The following is a 14,337-nucleotide window of genomic DNA, read 5'->3' as shown; positions in this document are numbered from 1 at the left end:
AAAACATTTTCCTAATGTGACAGAGAGAACGTTCTTCTTTTGCTATCATGAAACATTGGGACAATGTTATATTGAGATCATTGTACAAACTTTAACTTTAACAACATTCCCAAAATATGCTCAAAATGTTGCAAGTAAAATGTTATTCTTTTGTTATCATGAAACATTGGGACAATGTTATATTGAGATCATTGTACAAACTTTAACTTTAATAACATTCCCAAAATATGCTCAAAATGTTCCAAGTAAAATGTTCTAATTGTGTTAACTCGTCACATTAGAAGAACGTTTTATAAAGAACATTCAACATCTCATCTCTCAATGATATCCTCAAAACATTTTCCTAATGTGACAGAGAGAACGTTCTTCTTTTGTTATCATGAAACATTGGGACAATGTTATATTGAGATCATTGTACAAACTTTAACTTTAACAACATCCTCAAAACATCCTCAAAATGTTACATTTGAAATGTTCTAATTGTGTTAACTCGTCACATTAGAAGAACGTTTTATAAAGAACATTCAACATCTCATCTCTCAATGATATCCTCAAAACATTTTCCTAATGTGACAGAGAGAATGTTCTTCTTTTGTTATCATGAAACATTGGGACAATGTTATAATGAGATCATTGTACAAACTTTAACTTTAACAACATCCTCAAAACATCCTCAAAATGTTACATTTGAAATGTTCTAATTGTGTTAACTCGTCACATTAGAAGAACGTTTTATAAAGAACATTCAACATCTCATCTCTCAATGATATCCTCAAAACATTTTCCTAATGTGACAGAGAGAACGTTCTTCTTTTGCTATCATGAAACATTGGGACAATGTTATATTGAGATCATTGTACAAACTTTAACTTTAACAACATTCCCAAAATATGCTCAAAATGTTGCAAGTAAAATGTTATTCTTTTGTTATCATGAAACATTGGGACAATGTTATATTGAGATCATTGTACAAACTTTAACTTTAACAACATTCCCAAAATATGCTCAAAATGTTCCAAGTAAAATGTTCTAATTGTGTTAACTCGTCACATTAGAAGAACGTTTTATAAAGAACATTCAACATCTCATCTCTCAATGATATCCTCAAAACATTTTCCTAATGTGACAGAGAGAATGTTCTTCTTTTGTTTTTATGAAACATTGGGACAATGTTATATTGAGATCATTGTACAAACTTTAACTTTAACAACATTCCCAAAATATGCTCAAAATGTTGCAAGTAAAATGTTCTTTCTTTTGTTATCATGAAACATTGGGACAATGTTATATTGAGACCATTGTACAAACTTTAACTTTAACAACATTCTCAAAACATCCTCAAAATGTTACATTTGAAATGTTCTAATTGTGTTAACTCGTCACATTAGAAGAACGTTTTATAAAGAACATTCAACATCTCATCTCTCAATGATATCCTCAAAACATTTTCCTAATGTGACAGAGAGAACGTTCTTCTTTTGTTATCATGAAACATTGGGACAATGTTATATTGAGATCATTGTACAACTTGTTACCTCAGAAACATTCCCAAAACATCCTTTGAATGTTGCAAGTAAAATGTTCTTATTTTGTTTTTATGAAACATTGGGACAATGTTATATTGAGATCATTGTACAAACTTTAACTTTAACAACATTCCCAAAATATGCTCAAAATGTTCCAAGTAAAATGTTCTAATTGTGTTAACTCGTCACATTAGAAGAACGTTTTATAAAGAACATTCAACATCTCATCTCTCAATGATATCCTCAAAACATTTTCCTAATGTGACAGAGAGAATGTTCTTCTTTTGTTTTTATGAAACATTGGGACAATGTTTTATTGAGATCATTGTACAACTTGTTACCTCAGAAACATTCCCAAAACATCCTTTGAATGTTGCAGTTAAAATGTTATATCTTAGTTTACATTTAACGTTATAGGAACATTTTTTAAAATGAGAAAACATCCTTAAAATATTCGTTAAACGTTATATTCAAATGTTTTCTTCAGAACGTTAACCAAACTTGTAGGGAATGTTAGCCAAAGTTCTAAGAACGTTCCCTGCTAGCTGGGAATCCTTCTCTCTCTCTCTGGATAGTACAATAATTGTATTGACTTTGAATGTTAAACTCTTTCTGCTCCAAATAATCAATACTCATTTATTTTTTTTTATTTTTTTTTGCAAACAAGCATTTTGATTAATTAAAAGCCTGAGACAGTTTTTAAAAATCAGATTTTATAGATATTACACTATAATCCTGAATTGTAGATTAGCGCATCTGTACATTTTTGGCGTATAAATGGCACGAGAAATAACTTTTGTGGTATAGATACGCACTTTCATGAGATCGTGTTGTAAAAAACGGTTTGCTCTTTGCTATCAGAGTGACTTTTAGACCTCTTTTGCACTGTATAAACCCTGTTTTAATTTAAAGTTATGCAACTGGAACATTATGCATTTGGGTACTTTTCTTTTTTACAAGATTTTAAGTTTTTAAAGTTCAGCATATTATATTAATCTATCTTAAACCGAGGTCCTGACTCTCTGTGGTCATTAAAAATCCCAGGATGTCCTTCGAAAAAGAGTAGGGGTGTAACCCCCGGCATCCTGGCCAAATTTGCCCCTTGGCCTCTGTCTATAATGGGCATGGCCTCCTAATCATCCTCCTATATATACTAATTGGCTTCATCACTGTCTCCTCTCCACCAGTAAGCTGGTGTGTGGTGGGCGTTCTGGCGCAATATGGCTGCCGTCGCATCATCCAAGTGGATGCTGCACACTGGTGGTGGTTGAGGAGACCCCCCCCCCCCCCCCCCCTCTATGTAAAGCGCTTTGAGGTCTCAGATAAAGCGCTATATAAATTTTTCAGGGGACAGCTTCAAGCCGAATTCCTTCAGGCGAGTAAGTACTCTGAGTAAGCGCTTCTCATGTTCCTCTAAAGTGTCAGAGAAGATAATGATGTCGTCTAGAAATACAAGGGCTTCCTTAAGATTTAAATCACCCATACATTTCTCCATAAGTCTCTGGAATGTGCTTGGAGCATTCGTGACGCCTTGCGGCATCCGATTCCATTCCCAGAAACCCAGCGGTGTGACAAATGCGGTTTTAGCCTTATCGGCTTCACTCATTTGAATCTGATAATATCCAGACTTTAGATCCAGAACAGTGAACCATCTGGAGCCCGTTAATGCTGAAAACGACTCTTCAAGGTTTGGCAGGGCATAGGCATCTTTCACAGTTTGTAAATTTAATTTACGATAGTCGATGCACAACCTAACATCGCCATTCCGCTTCCGGACCACCACAATTGGGGAGGCAAATGGTGACTCGGACTCCCGGATGATGTCCGCTTCAAGCAGATCCCGCAAATGGCTTCGTACAGCTTCAATGTCGCGGGGATGGATAGGCCTGGCGCGAAGCTTGAAAGAGGTCTCATCATGTAGCTTGATATGGTGTTTTACCTGGTCCGTACAGCCGAAATCAAGGTCGTGGTAAGAAAACACTTCAGGCATTTGGTTGAGCTTAGATGTTACTCGCTCCTTCCATTCAGATGGAATAGGCGATTCTCCAAAGTTTAACTCCAAAGTGCTTCTTCGTGAACCTCCTTGGACGGAAGAAGTGTTTACAGTGTGCTGGGCCAGGATAGTAGGTGATGTACCAATATCAGCAATTACTGTCATTGGTGAAATGAGAACATCTTGTTCAGACTCGTTCATAACGAGAACAGGGACCTTGTAGGGAGCATGAGTTGGAAGTGTGATAACACAACTCTGGACACATAACCCCCCAGGAAGAGGGGACATCGGGTGTTCGATCACAGCACATTGAACTGTAGTTGGACTGTCTATTCTGGCAGAGCCTTCTAGAACAATGGTCTGACCAGAAGGAATCAGAACTGATGTCGGACTCAACAACTTCACGGATCCTGCTTGACCCAGCTGGCTTTGTTGATGCTTCAGTTGTAAGAGCTTTAGGACTGCACAGTAGCCTTGGGCCGTGGGTTGAAAATTAGAGATGTCACTACTGGTGTATCGCTCATATAAAGGCTCCAGAGTATTCATGCCAATAAGCACAATTGAAGAACCCTCAGGATGACCATCGGGTACAACTAAAGCAAGAGTCGGTATCTCAAGTTCTTCTCCTACGAACTCTTTGTGAAACCCTATGGTCACCTCTACATACCCCAAGTATGGCACTGACTGACCGGCGGCACCCTCTACCTGGAGTAAGTCGTAAAGTGGCTTCACAGGGTGATCACTGAGACTCTGGTTGTAAAAAGAGACTGGAATCGTAGTGACCTGCGAGCCTGTATCCAAAAGGCAGTGGTAGTTCTGCCCAGCAATCTGGACGACTGCAGAACATTTTGAGCCCACCAGGCCCTTTGGGAGTTGCATGGTTGCATCCTTTATCTTGGGCTGTGACATTTCTGCACACCTGACAATCTTCTTTTCCTTGGGACGGATTTGGTCCCCTCTGGCCCCTGTCTGTCCCACAACAGGAACCGGACTCAGTTTAAATGGACGGAGTTGAAAGCATTTTGTTGGTTACTAGTGAACTGTTTCTTTTTACGAGCAACCAGAGTAGAATTGGGTTCATTCTCACACTGGGGCCGGATGTGGCCATCCTCACCACACCGAAAGCAATAACCAGGTTTTGCCGGAATAGGTGTGGAACGACGGGGCTGCTGATTAGTGGCCCTGGGATGTGGCTTACTGTAGATGGAAGTCTTGGGAACAGAACTGGTCTTTGACTGGCTAGCCGTTAGCATGGCTAGCTGTCGCTGGACATCAGCTAATTGTTGAGCCAGTTGCTGGGTGATGTTGACCAAAGCGGTAACTGCGGCCCCATCTTCAGGGTTAACACGAGCAAACTGGGCATGAGATGTAGCTTTCTGCCGTGTAGACCCCAGATATTGCTTCATTCGATGTGCTTTTGCTGCCTCTCGGTCCTCTTCAGTGCGCAAGAGGAGCAGCAGCTCGGCAAAAGTGGGTGGACAAGTCTTCTTTTGTTTTAGCTGGAGCTCAGCGATCAAAGAATTGTCCCAGCATCCACGACAGAACTGGCTCAACAAATGTCGATTTATTTCAGACCCTATGACACCTCCCCTCTTCATGGCGGAATTCAGGACAACCTGGAGCCGTTGGAGATAAGCCGATGGTTTCTCACCGGTATCCTGAAATGTGTCCATGAATTTAGCAAACAGTTCATCCCCATCTTGAACAGTAGCATATGCGGAGTCAAGAGTGTCTAGATACACTGTAGGCAGCGTGCTGGAACTCAATTGCTTGACCATGTCTGCTGCTGGAGGAAGGAGGCTCTCCACTATCCTCCTAGAGCGATGGAGATCAGACACAGATGGATCCTTCAACAGCAATTCCACTCCTGATCGCCAGGTGTCATAGTCAGCTTCATTAGTGGGTCTGGGAAGCCGACCAGAGAAAACCCTGATTCTTTGGTGATGTGCTACACTCTCCCCATTCTTCACAATGTGCTCTACTACGTAGCGCTGGACCTCAGGTGGATGGACATCAATGCTGGAAGTTGAATGTCTCATCCCTGGCTGCATAGGATTAGAAGGATCAATGCGGGGCTCAGCGATGGGCCTAGGAGCAGCAGTGTCCACGAGGGGGACAGAATTGGCTGATGGGGACTGAGTTGATGGCTCTGGCAACGTGGGTGACTCCGTGACGGGTAGATCTTCCACATGAGGCACAGGGCAGAGCTCGGAGACCGAAAGTCCAATCTGAGACATCGTTGTTTTGAGCACTTCTGTGTAATCCACCCCAGTCAATTTGGCTAAATTCTGCAATTCAGACAGATATAACATGGTTTTAGCTCTAGCAAAGTGATCTGTACAAACAGAAGATAGCTTCGAAATACAACATGTATGGTTTTTTTTAGCCGAGACCCATGTGTGCGGCAAAATGGGACGCAGCGCTTCCAAAGCTGCCCCGCTAGTAAATTCAACCACAAGCACACCATCATACTCAGATTCGGTCTCAGAGATTTCCTCAATCTTATTAACTGACCCATATTGGCTTAAAAACTCAATAACTTCATTACTTTCTGGTTCTGTTATGCCCTCCAACAACACAGCATTTGGAAATTTGATACCACGTTTCAAAAACACATCCATTATTGGTACTGAACTACAATAACCCAAAATTAATAACTCAAATGCACATTAAACTCACCAAATCCTCCTGGCTGGCTCGCCAAAGTTATGTAGCATATATAAGTGCCGAAATAATAAATAAAATAGTGGACCAGTATCAGAAGATCTTAGTTTGGCTCAGGGAGGAAATGGTAGAGTTCAATGATACACAAGAGTCACGGCTGCGGTGCAATTGTGAATTGTATTACATATAGGACAACAAGTATTTACAATATTTACACGTGCACATATGAAGTATTCAGTTCAAAGTTATTAATGAGCATACAACAATCTCAGAATTCACTCAATCAATAAAAGGTTGCTTGCAGCCGCCGCGGTTCACAACACACAGCCTCGAGACAGACAGAGTCCAAAGGGTCCACGATGGAACAGTTCATAAGATCAGTACCAATATGTAGATGTATGTAGTGTCAAGGTGTGTGAACATATCTCTGAGGGTGTGTGCGCAGGTGTAGCAAAGTTAGCAGCTGCAGCGCCTCCTACCACACCGGTAGATGCATGCACTCCAAAGCATCAGGTTTGGGCCTAGTGGCTCGCCATCAATGCACAGAACCTGGCCAGTTCCCACAGCATTAAGTCACTCAACAGCAGTCATTTGCAAAAGGTAGAGGCAATCTGCAGCAGCTCAACACACCAGCTCGCGCACACACATACCAAAACAACAGCGCGCGGCCGTATTTAAAGGAAGTGACGCAACACTCCGTCTCAAGTCTCGCGCTACTTCACGAAGTCTCGCGACAACGCGAACGCAAGAGGGAGCCGCGAATAAGGAGAATAAAGGCAAAAACCATCTGGGTTACAGTAACAAATTATTATTATTAATATTATTATTATTATTATCTTGGGAACTAACCTGAGATTATGGTGATCAGACATGTACGGTTCACTAAGGCCCTGTTTACACTTAAAGGGGGGGTACAATGGTGTTTCATGTATTCAGAGTTGTTTACAGTGTTAAAGAGATGGATTCTCATGCTAATAATGGCCAAAGTTTGAAAAGTTATTTTGAACGAATAACAGAGAATTTCTGTGCTGAAAATCATACTTCCGGGTTGCAACACGTTTCGGCTGTTTTTTTTCTATCGTAGATCTAATGACGTAGACCAGAGTGGAACTCCTTATATGAGCATTGCTCTCGGAAAAGCGCGTTCACGCACACGTCGACCAGAGGAGAGAAAGACCCTCTTATATACTGTCTATGGAAAGACCCAAGCGCATATCATCGCGCTACTACCGGAAATAATCATCATCATCGCTAAATAGGAATGGTTGATGTCAAGAATGTCTCCAAAAAAGTGTGTTTTGGAATGTGAGGGAAAGTTTACCTTGTTCAGCTTCCCAAAGAACCCAGTGTTACTGGAACAGTGGATGCAGTTTGTATTTCCGGGACAGCAAAGGAGTGTGGCAAGTGCGGTTTTGTGTTCTTCTGGTCATTTCAGTGACGAATGTTTTATTAACAAGGTCGTCGCTGGATTTGCAAACCGGTTGCAATTAAAACCTAGCGCGGTCCCAGTGATAAAACACCCCATTCATGTAAGTACAACGGTATCACGCGCTCCCGCTTGACTCTATAGCTCCGCCCACGCCCAGAATCAAGGACCTCGGCTTTTTCCGGATAGAATCGGAAAGCTGTATTTTTATTGTATAAATATGATGAAACTAAAGACTTTTTGGAGATATGAAGGACGCACTATTACTCTATAGGTACTCAAGATTAACATGAGATTGACTGAAACTAAGTATTTTACCCCCCCTTTAAGAAGCGTTTTCGTTGATCGGATTACAAGTGGACAACGCTAAGTACAGCTTTAAAAGGTGTCTAAAATGTTTTGGTGATATGGCGTGGCCACAAAATAATTTTGTTGAGGTAACGACATCCTTATGTTGTGGCGTGATGTGAAGTTGAAGATCCTACTGTATGTTGAGGGAACAAAATTTTTCTCGTGGCCACGACTTATGTGGAGGGTCGGGGATGACATCTATTTATCGTGGCCTCGCGTTTAATGAGTAAACTGCATGACCATTATTAGAAATGGATAAGATGGAATTAAGAAATTATTATATTTACTAGGGTTGGGTATTGACACAAATTTCACGATTCGATTTTGATTCACAAGCTTGCAATTCGATTCGATTTCGAATCAATATTGGTTATGTTGGAAATCAGGTACAATGCATGGCTAAATTTCTCAAGGAAAGCAAATCTCTTAACTAATGCTGTAAACTATGGGAGTCAGTGAGCCTAGGCTTCATTAGCATTGAAATAAAATGTTGGTGTGTTTTAGCTTACCCCAAGGGCATCCAAGATGTAGGTGTCTTTGTTTCCGCAGTAGTTTCAATTGTGATATTTTTAGGTCAAACCGTTCTTGTCTGTCAGTATGCAGGTCTATGGTCACCACCTCAAAGAGCATGCACAGAGAAGTCCAAATTAAACAATTCCCCATCGTAAGTGCACATTGATGGCATGAAACGAGCGGTTTGTGTGAGAAAACGAACAGTTTTTAACAGTATCGTTTTTACCTCTTGTACTGTTGTACACAACCACGTCCAAGTGATCTGAGGGCACGCATGCTTCCTGGTGTGTTACGTGTTCAGATCACATATTCAGGAGTGTAATATGATGCACTTGATATGTAATATGGTGCATATATTTAGCAAATGCTCATCTAGAGTTCATTTCTCTAGCTGACTAACGAGTTTATTGTCACTGGATATGTTTTTTATGAGGTAAATGTGATGTTACATGACATTGTTTACAAGCTGTTTTACTGAAGTCTCTCCACTGTTGTAACACTGATTATGCGATTCCATGTGACATCGGATTTCGATAAGTTGTTCTCTCTCTTTTAACACACTTTTAGATGCTCATTCATGTTTTTTTCGCGCTGTAACTGGTATTAAGGCGGAAGAGGAGATTATGTGCATTCCGCGCTGCTGCTTCTCTTGAGCTGAGCTGAGCCAGAGCGATCTCATGCCAAAACAGTATTTATGTTTTTGAATTTCGTGAGAAAACAGGCGTAATTCACCTTTGGCTAAGCCGCGCCCCCCTTAGTTACTGTTGCTACCTCCGACAACTTCATCTGGGCTCTGGTTTGGTATCAACATGGCTTATGCTGTGACGGCTCTTCCTGCTGAAATTTTATCAAACTTTTATAAAGCAGCAAATAAAGTGTCCGATAGAAGTAGGCAAAAGGGGCTGCAGTATGCGTTCAAAGGCTATATTCAAGACATACAGGTGAAACGCAAGCAACAACAAGGCATCCAAATAGAGGCAAAAGCATAACGGTCACAGTCAAAAAATGGGCCACCGCATATCCTACTGGAGACGGAGGCTGGGACTAACAATATCAGGAGAAATACTGTTCATGCAAAGCTGGGTAGGTCTCTATTCACTTCTATAATCGTTATTATTTACAAAGCAAGCGGACTACGCGAGTATAAAGTTGTATTTATTAGCAGCGTGTGCTAGCGTATCAACAATTAGGGCAGAGAACCGAAATCATAACCTAAACCAGCATAAAACTGTCTAACTAGTATAACTTCACAGTAAGGTTAAAAGCTAAATGTATCTTAGAGCAAAAGTGAGCTTGTTGATCCTTGAGGGGTTTCGCTGACTGTGAGGACGTCCACACAGTTTAATCCAAAGATGACACTTGTCAGTATTTAACTTCGGTTTTGGGAAGGGGAAAAAACGGACACCCCCCTCCAACCTCTCTGGGAAACGCGTATCTGTTACAAATGCCCCAGGCACAACGTTTAACCATATTTTTAATAAAACGACGACGTAATAGCCTGCCGAGACCAAAAATATGAGACGCCTGTGTTAAAGTCAATGGAGCGCCGTGAAAAAGTGTCGGACCCTCTGTGTGGGAGCTCGTTCTTGGCTGCGCTGTGATTGGTCAATCTACATTCTAGGGCGTGGCTTAGCCAAAGGCGAATTTGAAATCTGAGACTTTGTTTCATATCAATAGTAACAAACCACAAAGATTATTGTGATTTATGGGATGCGCGCTACAATGTTCCATTCATTCATCAACTGAAAACAGGATAGCCTAATCGATTCTTGGGATTTAAGAATCGCTATCGGTTCGTAAAAATGAGAATCGATTAAAATCGAGAAATCTATATATTTTTTTTAACCAGCCCCAATATTTACCTATATTATAATATTATATTAGGCGTAAATTATATTGTTTCGCAATGTTGCCCATAAGATGTTGTTATCAATACATGTTGAAAAAAATATGTAAGAACATAAAATAATATAGGCCTTAAAGACAAAATGTGTATCCATCCCATCCCACAGCCTTTTAAATACATTCACTGATTTAGGTTCAGCCACAGACCACTAAATGCATAATAGGCCACCCAAAATCAGACTATTTAGAGGGGGAAATGTTTGTGATTCTTATCCGTATAATATGTTATATTATTTTTATTTATTTGATGTCACTTTAAACCAAAAGAACCATAAACTGAATAATATTTCTCATCAGATGTTTTTTCCATATGCATTTACTTGGAGTTACAACTGCTACTCAAAAGTACATTGTTTTATAATGCAGTTGTAATGTCAAAGCACCTTGTCAATGTCTTCGCTTACAGTGTAATGTTCTTTTAAACAGCTGGTGAGCATAAACGGAACAGCTTTAACCTCTTGGGGTTATAGCTGTGGGTGTGTTAGAGTGGATGTGTGTTAAACTTGCAGTTTTGTGGTTCAACAACAAATATCTAAATTCCCAAAGGTTGACTAATCGCATTAAGCATATTAGCAAGACAATATTTATGTCAGTTTTTATATTTAGACCATTCTATTATGCATTACAGTTCGATGGTTGTGTTTAATATATCGATAAGCTGTTAAAGTTATTAAAATGTCTCCACTGTCTGGACATCTGTTATTAAGCTGGCAAGAAAAAAAATCTAAATTAATATGGGCCAAACAGCTTTCTGTTGTTTTCATGTGTATAGACGTATTTGGACAATTAATGAAAATAGTTTATCTGGCTGTACGGGAATACTGAGTTATGTTTCCACAGAGCTTATGAAAACATCTTCTTGAGTTTAAAAACATTGGAAAACATGGTAATATTTCATGTGACAACAATACATATACAAAAGATCTACTCTATTTAGGGTTGGGTGATTAAACCATTTTCTAAATAATAGGCAAGCGGCTATTGATTTGAGGATTCAGTCATCAGTTGAACACTGTGTTCTGGTAGGCCATGACCAGTGATTTATGTGCAAGGCATTTTGGTTCTGTACAGCCACCATTGTGCTCTTCATGGCAGAAGGCCAACTTTTCTATCATATATATAATAATGCTTTTATCACCGTTGTTCTTGTCATTGACTATGAAGTAAAAACTCTACATTTATTTTGAATTGTTGTCCTTTAATCATTGCAGAAGACAATGATGACATCAGAATAAATAAAAAAAGAATAGTACAAATACAATGTAAAAAAATATACAAATAAAATAAACTACTTTTTTTAACTTATGTTTTCAGTTACAGTAGTATATTTAACAGCCGCATTTAAGAAATTTAATAAATGTAAAAATTGAAACAACATAGTCTTCACTGAATTAAATATACACTGATTCTTATTAGTGATCGACCAATTTAACGGTTTACCGATATTTTAACCGATATTTAAGCATTTTCCAATAATCGGGTATCGGTTTTGTAATATCGGCTTGACCGATAGACAGCGCCACCTTGTGGGCGTTTTGAGAATTTCCCCATTGCAGCACCGCGTCTGAGGAGAGACGAGACAACAACAACTGCGTGCACAGCACAGGTAAAGTAGATAATATGTAGGCCTACTACAGACATAATGCACGAATGAGATTTGAGACAAAAATGCCTGATATGTAGTTTATTTATGCAGCTTGGCGGCTCTAAAAAAAAAATCACGGAGTCAGCCTAATCCGCTTTGTTCTGTCTCAATAAAGACGTAACTTTACATTAATTAAATAAAACCGACGTGAATGAGTGCATGTTGTAAATAAAAGCGCTGAATTTAATTCTCTCTCTGTTGTATTCGCTCGCCATTAGTCGCGTAAAAAAAGTTTGTTCATATTGCTGAGCACTCACTGGGTTGATGATCAGGAATGCTCATGCACGGCCACTGCATGACACTTTTAACAAGATTCACTCGTTTAAAACACCCTAAATGATATAAACACGTATTACATAACCATTATTTAGCTAATACACATCTACATAAAAACAGCTCTGTGGAAATGAATTATTTATTATTTCCATGAATCAGCGCCGCCGCTCCCACCAGGCGCATCTCGCGCTGTGCGTAGGGCACCACCGAGTGCTGAGGGGACACCAACAAAATAGCCTTTTAAAATCTCGAATTAGTTAAAATATCCCGGAATCAAGAGCGAGTGAGCGCGCCCGCGAGACAGAGACTGTGCTCCAAACCGCGTAGCGCGTGCACGGCAGAGAGGGAGAGAGAGCAAGAGACCGTGCGCGTGTGCCTCATGAAGCGCGTGTACGACTTTTTTTTTACCCCATCAAAGCTTTTATTTTTAAACAAAGACACTTTAGTAACAGTGCACTTCATTTTTTGCCCTCAGACTTCTCTATTTATTGGTGTATAAATAAGTTTTTTTTTTGGAAACAGGAGGGAGTGATTGTTATAAATAAAATGGTTTGTACAGTTCAGTTGTGTTGTAATAATTGTGTCAAAAACAGAAGTATAACAGTAAATAAATATTGGTTCTGCATATCGGTTATCGGGCATGTAAACATGCAAATAATCGTTATCGGTTTTAAAAAATCAATATCGGTCGATCACTAATTCTTATTAAAGCTACAAAAGTTATTCAGTCAAGAGCAGTGAGAATTTTTTTCTTTTGATTTTCATTAATGATAGAGAAAGCAGCAGGTTTATAAGGGTGCCGTCACTTTAAATTGGAAATGAAGCAGTCAGTCAAGTTTACATTATTTAGTAAACTGATTTCCACTTGAATAAAAAAATATATGTATATAACAAACACGATTAATGTAACCATTTTAAAGAAAAATGGATGTTTTGTTATTGCTTTTGGAGCAAGGGCGCCGCCATCTTGCAATACCACAGCGCCTGACGTCACAGGGTTGATTGTCTTAGCTGAGGTAAATAGTATGTTTCTCAGAGTGAAAAAAATAATCGCACCGTGTATGCCAAACTTAATAGAGTAGGACCGGTTGTTACATGTATGCAAGTATCAGGGTGCTTTCCCACTATCAGTTTAGTTCGAAACAGAGCACGGTTCACATGCAAAATTGGTTATGTGACAGATGTTACGAGAATACGGATGCAGTGGAACTGTGGCACAATTTGAACTTGGGTCCGCACTTTTTCAGGAAGTAAAGTAACATGCCCTGTTATCTAAATATCGATTAAAAAACTATTGCGAAATGACGGCGTTTCCATTAACCGATGTTATGCAACTAAAACGTCCTTTTTTCTCGCGCGATAAGTCATTCCAAAAATCACGGCAACGGACGTTGGTTTATATAATCTCACAGCCACCGCATTAGACATTATTATTATTAATGGAAGAGAGACGTACGTGTTATCCAAGCATTAATGGCAGGGAAATACCCTTAGCCTATAGTCCGAACGATATATAAGGAGTTTCTGGGTGTTTCACCCTCATTTCTGCTCTGAGGTTTTGATTGTGGCATTTCTTTGAATGATGATTTACCTTGAATATGAGTGAGAGTGTGCAGTGTAATTGTGCATAGTAAGTGGTAAATGAGCGCAATCAGCTGTCTCCTCAAAAGATTAAATTTGCAAGCAGCAGAAAGCCACCTTCCTGTGACGTACATATAGTAGACACAAGTGTCGTTAATTTTGCTGTACATAATAGCACCAAATTAATGAAGAAGAAAATAACATATATAATATATTGACCTGGGATCTGTTTTCTATTATGTGCTGTGCACAGGGCTTCTGAATGTTCTGATCCAATTTGAGTTCTGACCTGTAATGCTGCCTGAATCATAATCATACACTGTTCGCTCGTTGGCTAGAGGAGAACTGGCCCATGACTGAGCCTGGTTTCTCCCAAGGTTTTTTTCTCTCCATTCTGTCACCTGATGGAGTTTTGGTTCCTTGCCACTGTTTGCCTTGGATTTTGGCTTGCTTAGTT

Source organism: Phoxinus phoxinus (genome assembly GCF_949152265.1).
Source record: "Phoxinus phoxinus genome assembly, chromosome: 3".
Lineage (NCBI taxonomy): Eukaryota > Metazoa > Chordata > Actinopteri > Cypriniformes > Leuciscidae > Phoxinus > Phoxinus phoxinus.
The sequence above is the reverse complement of the archived record's forward strand: the minus strand, read 5'-3'. Positions refer to the sequence as shown.